The sequence below is a fragment of the Aquarana catesbeiana genome, linkage group LG01 (assembly GCF_042186555.1).
Source record: "Aquarana catesbeiana isolate 2022-GZ linkage group LG01, ASM4218655v1, whole genome shotgun sequence".
NCBI classification, from domain to species: Eukaryota; Metazoa; Chordata; class Amphibia; order Anura; family Ranidae; genus Aquarana; species Aquarana catesbeiana.
Genome location: NC_133324.1, coordinates 894,322,159 through 894,334,219, shown reverse-complemented (window position 1 = coordinate 894,334,219; position 12,061 = coordinate 894,322,159).

Below are 12,061 nucleotides of genomic sequence, written 5' to 3'. Positions count from 1 at the left end.
CTCCTCTTGGGCCTGAAGCAAGACGGACCTCTCCGTGCAAGGAGAGAAAGGTCGCGGCCTACCACGCGGTGCATCACATCCCAACGTGGGAGAGAGAGGCATAGCGCTGCTTGCTGTTCATCGAACATCCATTCAGCACCACCTCGGCCGCCGCCAACCAATGTTCAAAGCTTCGCATCAGGAGATCAATACGGAGGATCGGCTGCACGTGTGTTGCTACAGGAGCTGCTGTCCGGAGGGTCCTAAATCGGCCTGGTCGTTGGTGACAGGGCAATCGCCCACCTTTACAAATCGTTTTCCCACGGTTTCACTGGGACACTTTGCACAGACATCTTTATCTTGGGAATACTTTACTGAACGTATCTTAAAGACTGTGCATAGATACCTTTAGCTACTACCATTTCAAGAATCCCAATATACCGATCTTTTTGGGGGGCATATTTATTATAGCAAAAAGTAAAAATTATTGCTTTTTTTTTTCAAAATTGACGCTCTTTTTTTGTTTATACCGCAAAAAATAAAAACCGCAGAGGTGATCAAATACCGCCAAAAGAATGCTCTATTTGTGGGCAAAAAAGAACGTCAATTATGTTTGGGTACATCGTCACACAACCGTGCAATTGTCAGTTAAAGCGATGCAGTGCCAGACCGCAAAAAATTACCTGGTCATTAAGGGGGCAAATCCTTCCAGTTCTTAAGTAGTTAATGAAGATCTACAGTAAAGTACTGTGTCTCAGTTTTTTTTAAATTATGATACTAAATACCTTTTCTCACACTGCCGCTCTGTGGTCATGTGATCCCCCTCCGCTCTCCTTCCCCGAACTAAGGAGTGCAGTGGGAGAGGCTGAGACTCCCCTCTGACATCAGCCAGCCAGAAGAGGGAGCTCATGTGACTGCAGAGCGGTGCTGTGAAAGGAGGTATTTAGGATTATAATTTTAAAAAAACTGACACACAATACTTTGGATCTTCATAAAACAGAGAGGATACACGTCATCCCATTCACTTTCACATTTTTTCCAGATACCCCTCAAGATGTCTTCAATCACCCACACAATCCATATCAGGGACCACCACCCTTTGGAATTCTCTCCACCCCCGGTGTTGTCATGTGGGGGGGGTCCCACTTGCGCCGGTCGCCGGCACAGTTCCCGGAAAAGATGCATATATGGGGAGCCACCAGCTCTCACCATTGCATTCATACTGCATGGTAGTTGTGAGTATTTTTATGGCTAGGGGTCATTCCCAAGTTATATACATTTTTATATATTTCTCCTATTTTTTACAAGCATTGACCTTGAAATGTATTATATGTTTTATTTTCAGCTAATACACATTGTCGTTCCTGAAGAGTGGATATAAATACTCCACGAAACGCGTAGAGCTTTTGTATATACAATGTGTAGTACCAATGTAATACAGATATATTTATTATAGATGAATCACTAACCCTTGTACATGCAATGTGTAATACCGATAAAATATAAATATATGTAATAAATGATGAATTTTTGTGACCCATGTACCTATCTGTATGGAATATTTATCATGTTTTATACAATATATATCCCTTTTTTGACCCTTCACTATTGACTGCGCGCTTCATTTAAAGTCCCGCCTTCTCCCCTTTATCATGTATTGCAGCAGAAATAGCAGCAGGAGGAGAGGGGAGAAGATCGGCTCACTACACAGACTGAGCTAACAGGCAGGGAGAGAGGGGAGGAGGAAGAGACTGTGGGATTACTGAGGCATGTAAACTGACCACGGTATCATGGATCAGCAGCAATGATTACTGTGGTCCGTGCACATAGGGGGATACAGGAGCATGCAGGATCAACCAGGTATTTTATAACATAGAAAGAGACAAATTACACTGCAAGAGCACTATGCTGTTACTCATGCTTTAAAGAAATGGAACTTACTTTTTTAGGGTTACAACCGCTTTAAGGATGTTCCCTGCAAAATAATTCGAATTATAATCATCTCTCTGGCAGCCCGTGTTTCCTATTTTCAACAGTTTACATTTCCAGGAGTTTCAAATGTGTGTGCCTGCCACCCAGACCCCTTCATCACAATAGGACGCAGTCAAAGGAAGGAACCATAGCATGCAGAAGGGGACACAGGCATCCTAAACTCCTTGAAGTGTTGAATGTGTCCAAAGAGTGTGGCAAAGACTGTGGCACTTGAACGTAGTGACTTTTCAAGGCACAGGCTGCTGGAAAGGTGAGTATACAAACTCCACTTTTGCTGTGAGTATCTTGAATTTTTTGGGGGGGCTAATGCCGCGTACACACGAGCGGACTTTACGGCAGACTTTGCCCGGCAGACTTTTCGACGGACTCTACGACGGACTTTCTGAATGAACGGACTTACCTACACACAATCCACCAAAGTCTGTCGAATTCGTACGTGATGACGTACGACCGGACTAAAACAAGGAAGTTCATAGCCAGTAGCCAATAGCTGCCCTAACGTGGCTTTTTGTCCTTCGAACTAGCATACTTTTCGACCAGAATCGATTTCGACGGATTGATTTAAAACATGTTTCAAATCTAAGTCCGTCCAACTTCTGAGAAAACAAAGTCCGCTGGAGCCCACACACGATCGAATTGTCCAACCAAATCCAGTCCGCCGGGCAAAGTCTGCCATAAAGTCCGCTCGTGTGTACGCGGCATTACTGTCAGTGTCATCATGTCAGACCTCTGCAATGGGACTGCTGCTTCCCCACAGAGAGCAGAGGTCTCACTCTGTCAGTGGACAGGCTTTTTACCCAGGCTGTGGCTGCCTGAGAAAGAAAAAATTGTAAGACATTGGACACTTTTTTATTTGAGGCATCAGGAATGTATTAGTAAATTTAAATCACACTTCTTTAATTATGCAAAGTGGAGTCTGCTCATAGCTTGTTAAACCTTATATAGCAAGGAAAAAATGTAAAAAGTAAAAAAAAAAAAAAAAACAAGAAAGAACGTTTCAAATCACCACACAGCCCTTCAAATTGCTGCAATTTTTACTCTTATGTTGGAGACAGAAACATAGATGACGGTGAAAATAAACTGAGAATAGTTTTCATGATGTGATATATAAATGATCTGTTAAATATAGGCCACAGACCACATAAAGTATTGGAAAGGTCGCAGCAGTGATCATCTTTTTCGAGGTTTCAATTTAAAAGAAGCTGTTGAGTTCAGCAGTTTTTTTTTCTTACACACCCACACACCGACCAACAAGCTTTTGGAAAAAAAGTTTAACTAAGGTCAGGTCTATTTTAACACTGGAAACACTTTCTCGGGCAGTTTAGCTAGATTTCACCACTTAATCAATGCCTTCTAGGTGACGATTAATGTGAAGATGGTAAAGAACCACCCAGAACTGAAATATAAGACATGGGTAAAAGTTAACAGACTTTTTAAATAATCCACCAGTAGAGTTGTACTGGAAATACACATGATGTTAGCTTCATGAATTTGGATATCATTGGCCAAATCCAAATATTAGTAATAGTTTTGGCAGTTTGGATTCCCAAAAGGCTTGTTTGAAAAAGTGTCCAAAATCTTCTTCTGCCATAGGCCCTATGCAGATGCTTGCCTCATTGTGCATATACAGTAAAACCTTGGAATGTGAGCATAATTCATTCCAGAAACATGCTTGTAATCCATAGCACTTGTATATCAAAGTGAATTTCTCCATAGGAAATAATAGAAACTCAAATGATTTGTTCCACAACCATTTATTCATAAATCCTTCAGTTTATAGTCCATATAAAAAGATTATAGCAATGTGATAGGTTGTGTAACCATAAAATGTCCATCCATAAATGTAAGTCTCCACAAGGGGGATTAGAAGCAAAATCCAGCAAGAGCTACAGAGTATAAAAGAGGACAGGGGCGCCTCTAATGCTGCGTACACACGAGCGGAATTTTCATCAGAAAAAACTTGGAAGGTTTTTTCGACGGAATTCTGCTCAAGCTTGCCTTGCATACACACGGTCACACAAAAGTTCTCTGAACTTTTGACCGTCAAGAACGCGGTGACGTACAACACTACGACGAGCCGAGAAAATGAAGTTCAATGCTTACGAGCATGTGTCGAATTGTTTCCAAGCATGCGTCGTTTTTTGAGCGTCAGAGTTGCAGACGATCGCATTTTCGGATAGGAACTTTTTCCGACTGAAAAATAGAGAACCTGCTCCCAATCTTTTGCTGGCTGGAATTCGGCCAGCAAAGGTCCGATGGAGCATACACACGGTCGCATTTTCCGACCAAAAGCTCTCATCGGTCTTTTGCTGGCCGAATTTCCGATCGTGTGTACGCGGCATAAGTGTAGCAATATGGTTACATTTAATGAAGGTACAACATTTAGCAACTCACATGGTTAATGATTAAAAGAGGCACATCTAAGTATGCAGGCATCCGGGGTAAAGCTGACCACATAGACCATCCCCTACACCGCCGGCTCTCACCGCTGTCAGTCTGCAATTGTGAACGGGAAGACTACCCTGCAGTAGATCGATCTGAAAGCATGGCTTGAACCACTCGTGGAGCACAGCGTGGAAGGGATGACGTCGATGGCGGTGCAGAGGATGGTCTATGTGAACAGCTTTACCCAGGATGCCTGCATACTTAGATATGTTTGTTTTAATCATTAAACATGTGACTTGCTAAATGTTGTACCTTCATTAAATGTTACCATATTGCTACACTTAAAGGTGCCTCTCTTCTCTGTTATACTCAGTTGTGACATGACGCTACTTGTATATCAAGAGATCGCTTGTATATCAAGTCAAAATGTGTTAAATAATTTTGCAATTAATTAAGTCTTGCAAAACGCTCTCAAACCAAGTTACTCTCAAACCAAGGTTTTACTGTAGGCACAAACAACCACATACAGCCATTGATTTCTATGGGCAGCTATATGCAGTGGTTGCTCCTGGGTAGGGAAATATGCCAGAATCCAACATTGTACCACCCTAGACACTTGTGTGCAAGAATTTTTTTACTTGCTTTTGCTGTCACCTGGGCACCTTTAGCTTGGCTTTCAGTGTTACCAGGTCCCAGCATGCTTTTATTTTGGCATCCCTGGCAGAATATTTAAAGGAAGTAGCTCAAGCTGGTTTTAGGTCTGCATCATCCCTGCAGGCCTGGCCACCAGGGGTTTCTAAATCTATTCTGCACAATTTTAAATAATTTGCTGTTCTGTATTACGCACTTTTTTTGGAGCCTGGTTCAAAAAAGTTGTGACCATTACTATAGCTGTTATGGAGGCGAGAGAGGATATTTCAGTTTCCTGTTTCTGTTAAGCAATGGAAATCTGGTGTAGCGCTACTCCCATAGGAGCTACATGATTACTGTCCATGTCTTCACCACAAGCTTCACCCCGCAGCCAGGCACACGCGGTCATTCACATGCTTCTTCAATGACCAGTCTAGGGGTGTTGCTTTTGTTGTTTTTATTTTTGGAGAACTTGGATAGGTTTGAAGGAATAAGGTGAGGTACTCCAAAAACAAGAACTATATACAGCTTGAGGACTAAGGTATTCTTCAGAGCAAGCTATATTAAAGTCCATGCTTGTAACAAACAGTAGACTTCAGCTTTAAGGTAGTAGTAGCAGTAGTAGTAGTAGTAGAGGATAAATGTAAAACTTCTTTCTTAGAGCCACAAGAGCAGACTCCCTTTAAGTAGGATAGACTTAGCTCTTCAAGGCACCAGCCGGTGTCCCCTTTAACTAGACCCACAGCTGACTCTCTAGCACCCAAGACAAAAGCACAAAAGGTCCCCAAGATCTCTCAAGCATCTGTACTCACAAAAGGCCTAAGCAATGCCTTACTCCAGTGATACCAGAGCTTCAATGGACAGCCCCCCTCAGTCAGCTGTCTTGAGTTCCAGGGTCTCAGCATCCAGGCCCTCAGGTTGCCCACCTGGGGCCTCATGACAGTAGACATAGTAGCACTGCTTGGGAGGGAAACGTGCCCTCCAAGCTGGACTAGTCCTCTCGAGGAGAAGACCCCAAGCTCAGTGTACTCACAGAATATATACAGTCTCCCAGTATGCCATTAGAGCCTCCCTCTCTGGGATAGGCCAGGGCTGTATCAGTACTCATGCTGCCATCTGAATAGTTCCACACCTATAATCCAGAAACTTCTCAAGTTCCCTGGACACAGAGCAAACTATCAGACAGACTGGCAGCAGCTGAGCACTCTGAGCAGACGTACCTAGCAGAATAGAGCTTGTCTGCTTAACAGAGAAGCTTCAATTGTTTTGTGAAGGTATCCTGTGTGACTCACAGTGCAGCTGTGTATTCAGGCAGCCTTGGAAGGTTCTGGGTGAACAGGAGTGATCCATGAAGATTAGCAGCACGAATATGAATAACAGGGAGCCAATTACAGGGAGTGGTGCCCCTGAGCATGCTGGGTGCTGGTATTTATATTTAGTGAGCACATTGGATCTTGGTCTTCCTCCTGAGAGGAGAAGTCCATTCCGGTAAGGGGGCCTAGCACAGGCTGCCATGTGGCCTCAGGTGGGTGACCTGAGGGACTGAACAGTGAATCCCGAAACCCAGGGTTCTCCTGAGAGCTGACTGAGGGAGGATGCCCTTAGATCCTGTCTGGTATCATGGAGGAAGGTCACCTGCGATCAGGGCCTTTGTGAGTACAGAGCCCCTAAAGGGATCCTAGAGACTGGTGTTGCTAAATCCCCCTCTGGGTGCTAGAAGTCAGCTGCTGGGTGTAGGCTAAAGGGGACACCGGTTGGTGTCTTGAAAATCAGAGTCCACTCAATTCCTTCTATTAGAAAGGGACTTTGCTCCATTCTGTAGAGTCTGCTGCACAGTTCTACTGTCCTCAAGTAGTTCAACTGCAGTATCATACTATCCCCTTCTCCTATTCAAGTTCCTAAACGAAATAAAAAAAACAACAAAAAACTCTACAACCACTAGACCGGTCATTGGAGTAACAAGCAAAAGTTGTGTACCTGTCTGTGGGAAATACTGTGTACTTGGCTGTGGGGCTGAAAAAAGGGAAAATACCAGCGGCTCCTACGGGGGTAGCACTACATGTGTATTGTAAGTAGGGATGAGCTTCGTGTTCGAGTCGAACCCATGTTCGACTCGAACATCGGCTGTTCGATCGTTCGCCGAATTGCGAACGTTATGGGCCGTTCGCGCTAAATTCGTGTGGCGCGTCACGGCCCATAATTCACTGCGGCATCGCAGTGCATTGCTGGCTGATGATTGGCCAAGCATGCACTATGACCCGCATGCTTGGCCAATCACAGCGCTGTCAGTAGAGAGAGCTGTAATTGGCCAAAGCCAGGGTGGCTTTGGCCAATTACGGCTCAGGGCATTTAGTACACACCCCACACTATATAAGGCCGCCTGCACGGCGGCCCTGTGTAGTGTGTGTTCCGGTGTGCTGAGAGATAGAGAGAGAGAGAGACAGTGTCATTTGATTTGAGTTAGATAGATTAGGCAGAACAGTCAGTCAGTTAGCTGCACTTACAGTGTATTGTGTATATATATGCATCCCAGGTGTTGCATATATATATATACACTGTATTCAGTTTAGCTAGATCCGTTCCTGTTATCTTCTATCTAGACTATTTACATTTAATGCAGTGCGTCCTGCTCACAGTGTTCAGCTAGATCCGTTCCTGTTATCTTCTAGACTATTTACATTTAGTGCAGTGCGTCCTGCTCACAGTGTTCAGCTAGATCCGTTCCTGCTATTTACATTTAGTGCAGTGCGTCCTGCTCACAGTGTTCAGCTAGATCCGTTCCTGTTAAATTCCTACTGACCGGCAGGCTTGTCTGGTTACAGTATATAAAGCTACCTGAAGAAAATTACAGGTGTTCTATTTGATCCTATTAGTACCACGGTCAGGCAGCTAGACTATTTACATTTAGTACAGTGCGTCCTGCTCACAGTGTTCAGCTAGATCCGTTCCTGTTATCTTCCTACTGACAGGCAGGCTTGTCTGGTTACAGTATATAAAGCTACCTGAAGAAAATTACAGGTGTTCTATTTGATCCTATTAGTACCACGGTCAGGCAGCTAGACTATTTACATTTAGTACAGTGCGTCCTGCTCACAGTGTACAGCTAGATCCGTTCCTGTTATCTTCCTACTGACAGGCAGGCTTGTCTGGTTACAGTATATAAAGCTACCTGAAGAAAATTACAGGTGTTCTATTTGATCCTATTAGTACCACGGTCAGGCAGCTAGACTATTTACATTTAGTACAGTGCGTCCTGCTCACAGTGTACAGCTAGATCCGTTCCTGTTATCTTCCTACTGACAGGCAGGCTTGTCTGGTTACAGTATATAAAGCTACCTGAAGAAAATTACAGGTGTTCTATTTGATCCTATTAGTACCACGGTCAGGCAGCTAGACTATTTACATTTAGTACAGTGCGTCCTGCTCACAGTGTTCAGCTAGATCCGTTCCTGTTATCTTCCTACTGACAGGCAGGCTTGTCTGGTTACAGTATATAAAGCTACTTGAAGAAAATTACAGGTGTTCTATCCCAGCTTAGTGCAGCTACAGGCCATTAGTATGTCTGGAAGGCCAAGAAGGAGAGGCAGACAGTCACAAGCCAATAAGAGAGGGCAAGCAGGCTCTGTGTCTAGTGCTGGTCGTGGAGACGGTGCATCCTCATCAGCACGTGGCCATGGGACACGCTTGGCCTTTTTTTCGGCAGCTGGCCATGTTGAGCCGCAACATGCGGAAGACTTGGTCGAGTGGATGACCAAGCCGTCCTCATCCTCCTCATCCTCTCTCACCCATGCCCAGGGTGCTTTGTCTGGCAAAGCAGCGGCCTCTTCCCTCAGCTCAATGTCATCAGTGACTCCTTCCCTAGCTCCACCATGTCCTCATGAGGATTCCCTCGAACTGTTTGACCACAGTGTTGGGTACATGCTCCAGGAGGATGCCCAGCGTTTGGAAGGCTCTGATGACGATACTGAGCTCGATGAAGGCAGTAACATGAGCGCGGACAGAGGGGGTGCCCAAGAAGGACAGCAATCTGGCAGTCATGCTCCCCCTGCTGCAGCATACTGCCAGGTTTGCTCCAGTGATGAGGAGGGAGGGGATGATGAGGTCACTGACTCAACGTGGGTGCCTGATAGGAGAGAGGAGGAGGAGGAGGAGGAGGAGGAGGAGGAGGAGGAGGAGGCGGCAGCACATCACCAACGAGGCAGGATGCCCTCCAGGGGCCAGCCTAAGGGCAACACATTGACTGCATCACACCCCAAAGCTCCACATGTGCAGGGCGCTGCAGTCTCTGCGCGTTATTCAAAAAGTTCTTTGGTGTGGGCCTTTTTTGAGACGAGTGCATCAGATCGCACCGCTGCTATTTGCAACATATGTCTCAAGCGTATCTCGCGTGGCCAAAATATCTCCCGCTTGGGTACCACATGCTTGACCAGACATATGTTGACCTGCCATGCAGTTCGTTGGCAAGCGTATCTAAAAGACCCACACCAAAGAACAAAGAGGATCTCTCCTTGCTCCTCATCAGCTGAGATTTCCAACCCCACTAGACCTTCAGTCCTCTCTGAGACCTGCAGTGAGAGGAATGAAGGTGTAGAATTAGGTGTGTCACAGCCAAGTACTTGTGGGCAATCTGCTTTTGGTACACCGACGTCAGATTGTACCAGGCAAATTTCCCTGCCCCAGCTGCTGCACCGCCGAAAGAAGTTTGCTCCCAGCCATCCACATGCCCAGCGGTTGAATGCTAGCTTGGCAAAATTGCTAGCACTTCAACTGCTGCCTTTTCAGTTGGTAGACTCTGCCCCCTTCCGTGAGTTTGTGGAATGTGCGGTTCCTCAGTGGCAGGTACCCAAACGCCACTTTTTCTCACGGAAGGCGATTCCGGCTCTCTACCGGCATGTGGAAGGCAATGTCCATGCCTCGCTGGACAGGGCGGTCAGCGGTAAGGTGCATATTACCGCTGACTCATGGTCCAGCAGGCATGGACAGGGACGTTACCTAAGTTTCACGGCGCATTGGGTGACTCTGCTGGCAGCTGGGAAGGATGCAGGACAAGGTGCAGTAGTGTTGGAGGTTGTTCTGCCACCACGCCTCCAAAATGCTGATTGTGACACACCTCTCTCCTCCACCCCCTCCTCTTCTTCTTCCTCCATGGCCTCTTCCTCGGAACCAGCGGTGCTCCGTAGGCGTTCAAGGGGCTACGCAAGTACGCAGGCCAAAAGATGCCATGCGGTGCTTGAGCTGGTGTGCTTGGGGGACAGGAGCCACACTGGGGCAGAGGTTCTGTCAGCTCTGCAGGGGCAGGTTCAGAGGTGGTTGACGCCACGCCAACTTAAGGCAGGAATGGTGGTTTGCGACAATGGCACCAACCTCCTCTCTGCCCTCCGACAGGGACAAATGACCCATGTGCCCTGTTTGGCTCACGTCCTTAACTTGGTGGTGCAGCGGTTCTTGGGCAGGTACCCGGGCTTACAGGATGTCCTGAGGCAGGCCAGGAAAGTCTGTGTGCATTTCCGCCGGTCATATAATGCCAGTGCTCGGCTGACGGACCTCCAAAAGGAGTTTAACCTGCCCAAGAACCGCCTAATCTGTGACATGCCCACCAGGTGGAACTCAACGTTGGCCATGCTGCAGCGGCTGCACACGCAGCAGAGGGCCATCAATGAGTACCTGTGCGACTATGGCACCAGGACAGGGTCAGGGGAGCTTGGTTTTTTTTCCCCACGCCAGTGGGCCATGATCAGGGATGCATGCACTGTCCTGTCACCATTCGAGGAGGCCACGAGGATGGTGAGCAGTGACAGTGCATGCATCAGTGACACTGTCCCCCTTGTCCACCTGTTGGAGCACACGCTGCGTGGAATAATGGACAGGGCACTTGAGGCAGAACAGAGGCAGGAAGAGGAGGACTTCCTTAGCTCTCAAGGCCCCCTTTATCCAGACAGTGTTCCTGCGTGCCCGCCGATCACACAGGAAGAGGACGAGGAGGAAGAGGAGGAGGAGGAAGATTGTGTCAGTATGGAGGTGGAGCCTGGCACTCAGCATCAGCAGCAGTCTTTAAGGGATCAGTCCCAAGAAACACATGGACTTGTACGTGGCTGGGAGGAGGTGGCTGCGGACCATGTCGTTCTTAGTGACCCAGAGGACTCCGGACCGAATGCCTCAGCAAACCTACGCTGCATGGCCTCCCTGATCCTGCAAAGCCTGCGTAAGGATCCTCGTATTCGTGGTATCAAGGAGAAGGACCAATACTGGCTGGCAACCCTCCTTGATCCACGTTACAAGGGTAAGGTTGCGGACCTTATCTTGCCATCGCAGAGGGAGCAGAGGATGAAACATCTTCGGGAGGCCTTGCAGAAAGGTCTGTGCAACGCGTTCCCAGAGACTGGGAGGTTACAAACTCCTGTTTCTGGACAACGTGTTGCTGAGGCTTCGGTCAGTCAAAGAAGGAGCGGTGGAGAAGGTGGCCGTCTGACCGATGCGTTCAGACAATTTTTTGGTCCGCAGCCCCAAGGTATGATCGGTTCCAGCAACCATCGCCAGCGTCTGTTTTACATGGTGCAGGAATACCTAGGGGCAAGATCAGACTTGGACACCTTTCCCACCGAAAATCCTCTGGGTTACTGGGTCTTGAGGATGGATCACTGGCCAGAGCTTGCACAGTATGCAATTGAGCTACTGGCCTGTCCTGCATCCAGCGTTCTTTCGGAACGCACATTCAGTGCTGCTGGAGGCGTGGTAACCGATCACAGGGTGCGTCTGTCCACCGACTCGGTCGATCGGCTGACCTTCATAAAAATGAATGAGTCTTGGATCACCACCAGCTACCAAGCACCTGATGCTGATGTAACCGAATAATTTTTTTTGAAATCTCAGATCCCTTCAAAGACTGCCTATGCTGATGCTGAGTGACTATCCCTGAGTAATTATCCTCTTCCTCCTCAATCATCACGCTGATAGCTTGTAAGAACATTTTTGGTTCTGGGCGCCACCACCAGTGCCTAAGGCACAATTTTTCAGCCCCTGTTTAACAGGGGCGTGTAATTACAATTTTTGATGTAATACTTTGCAGCAGGGCTCG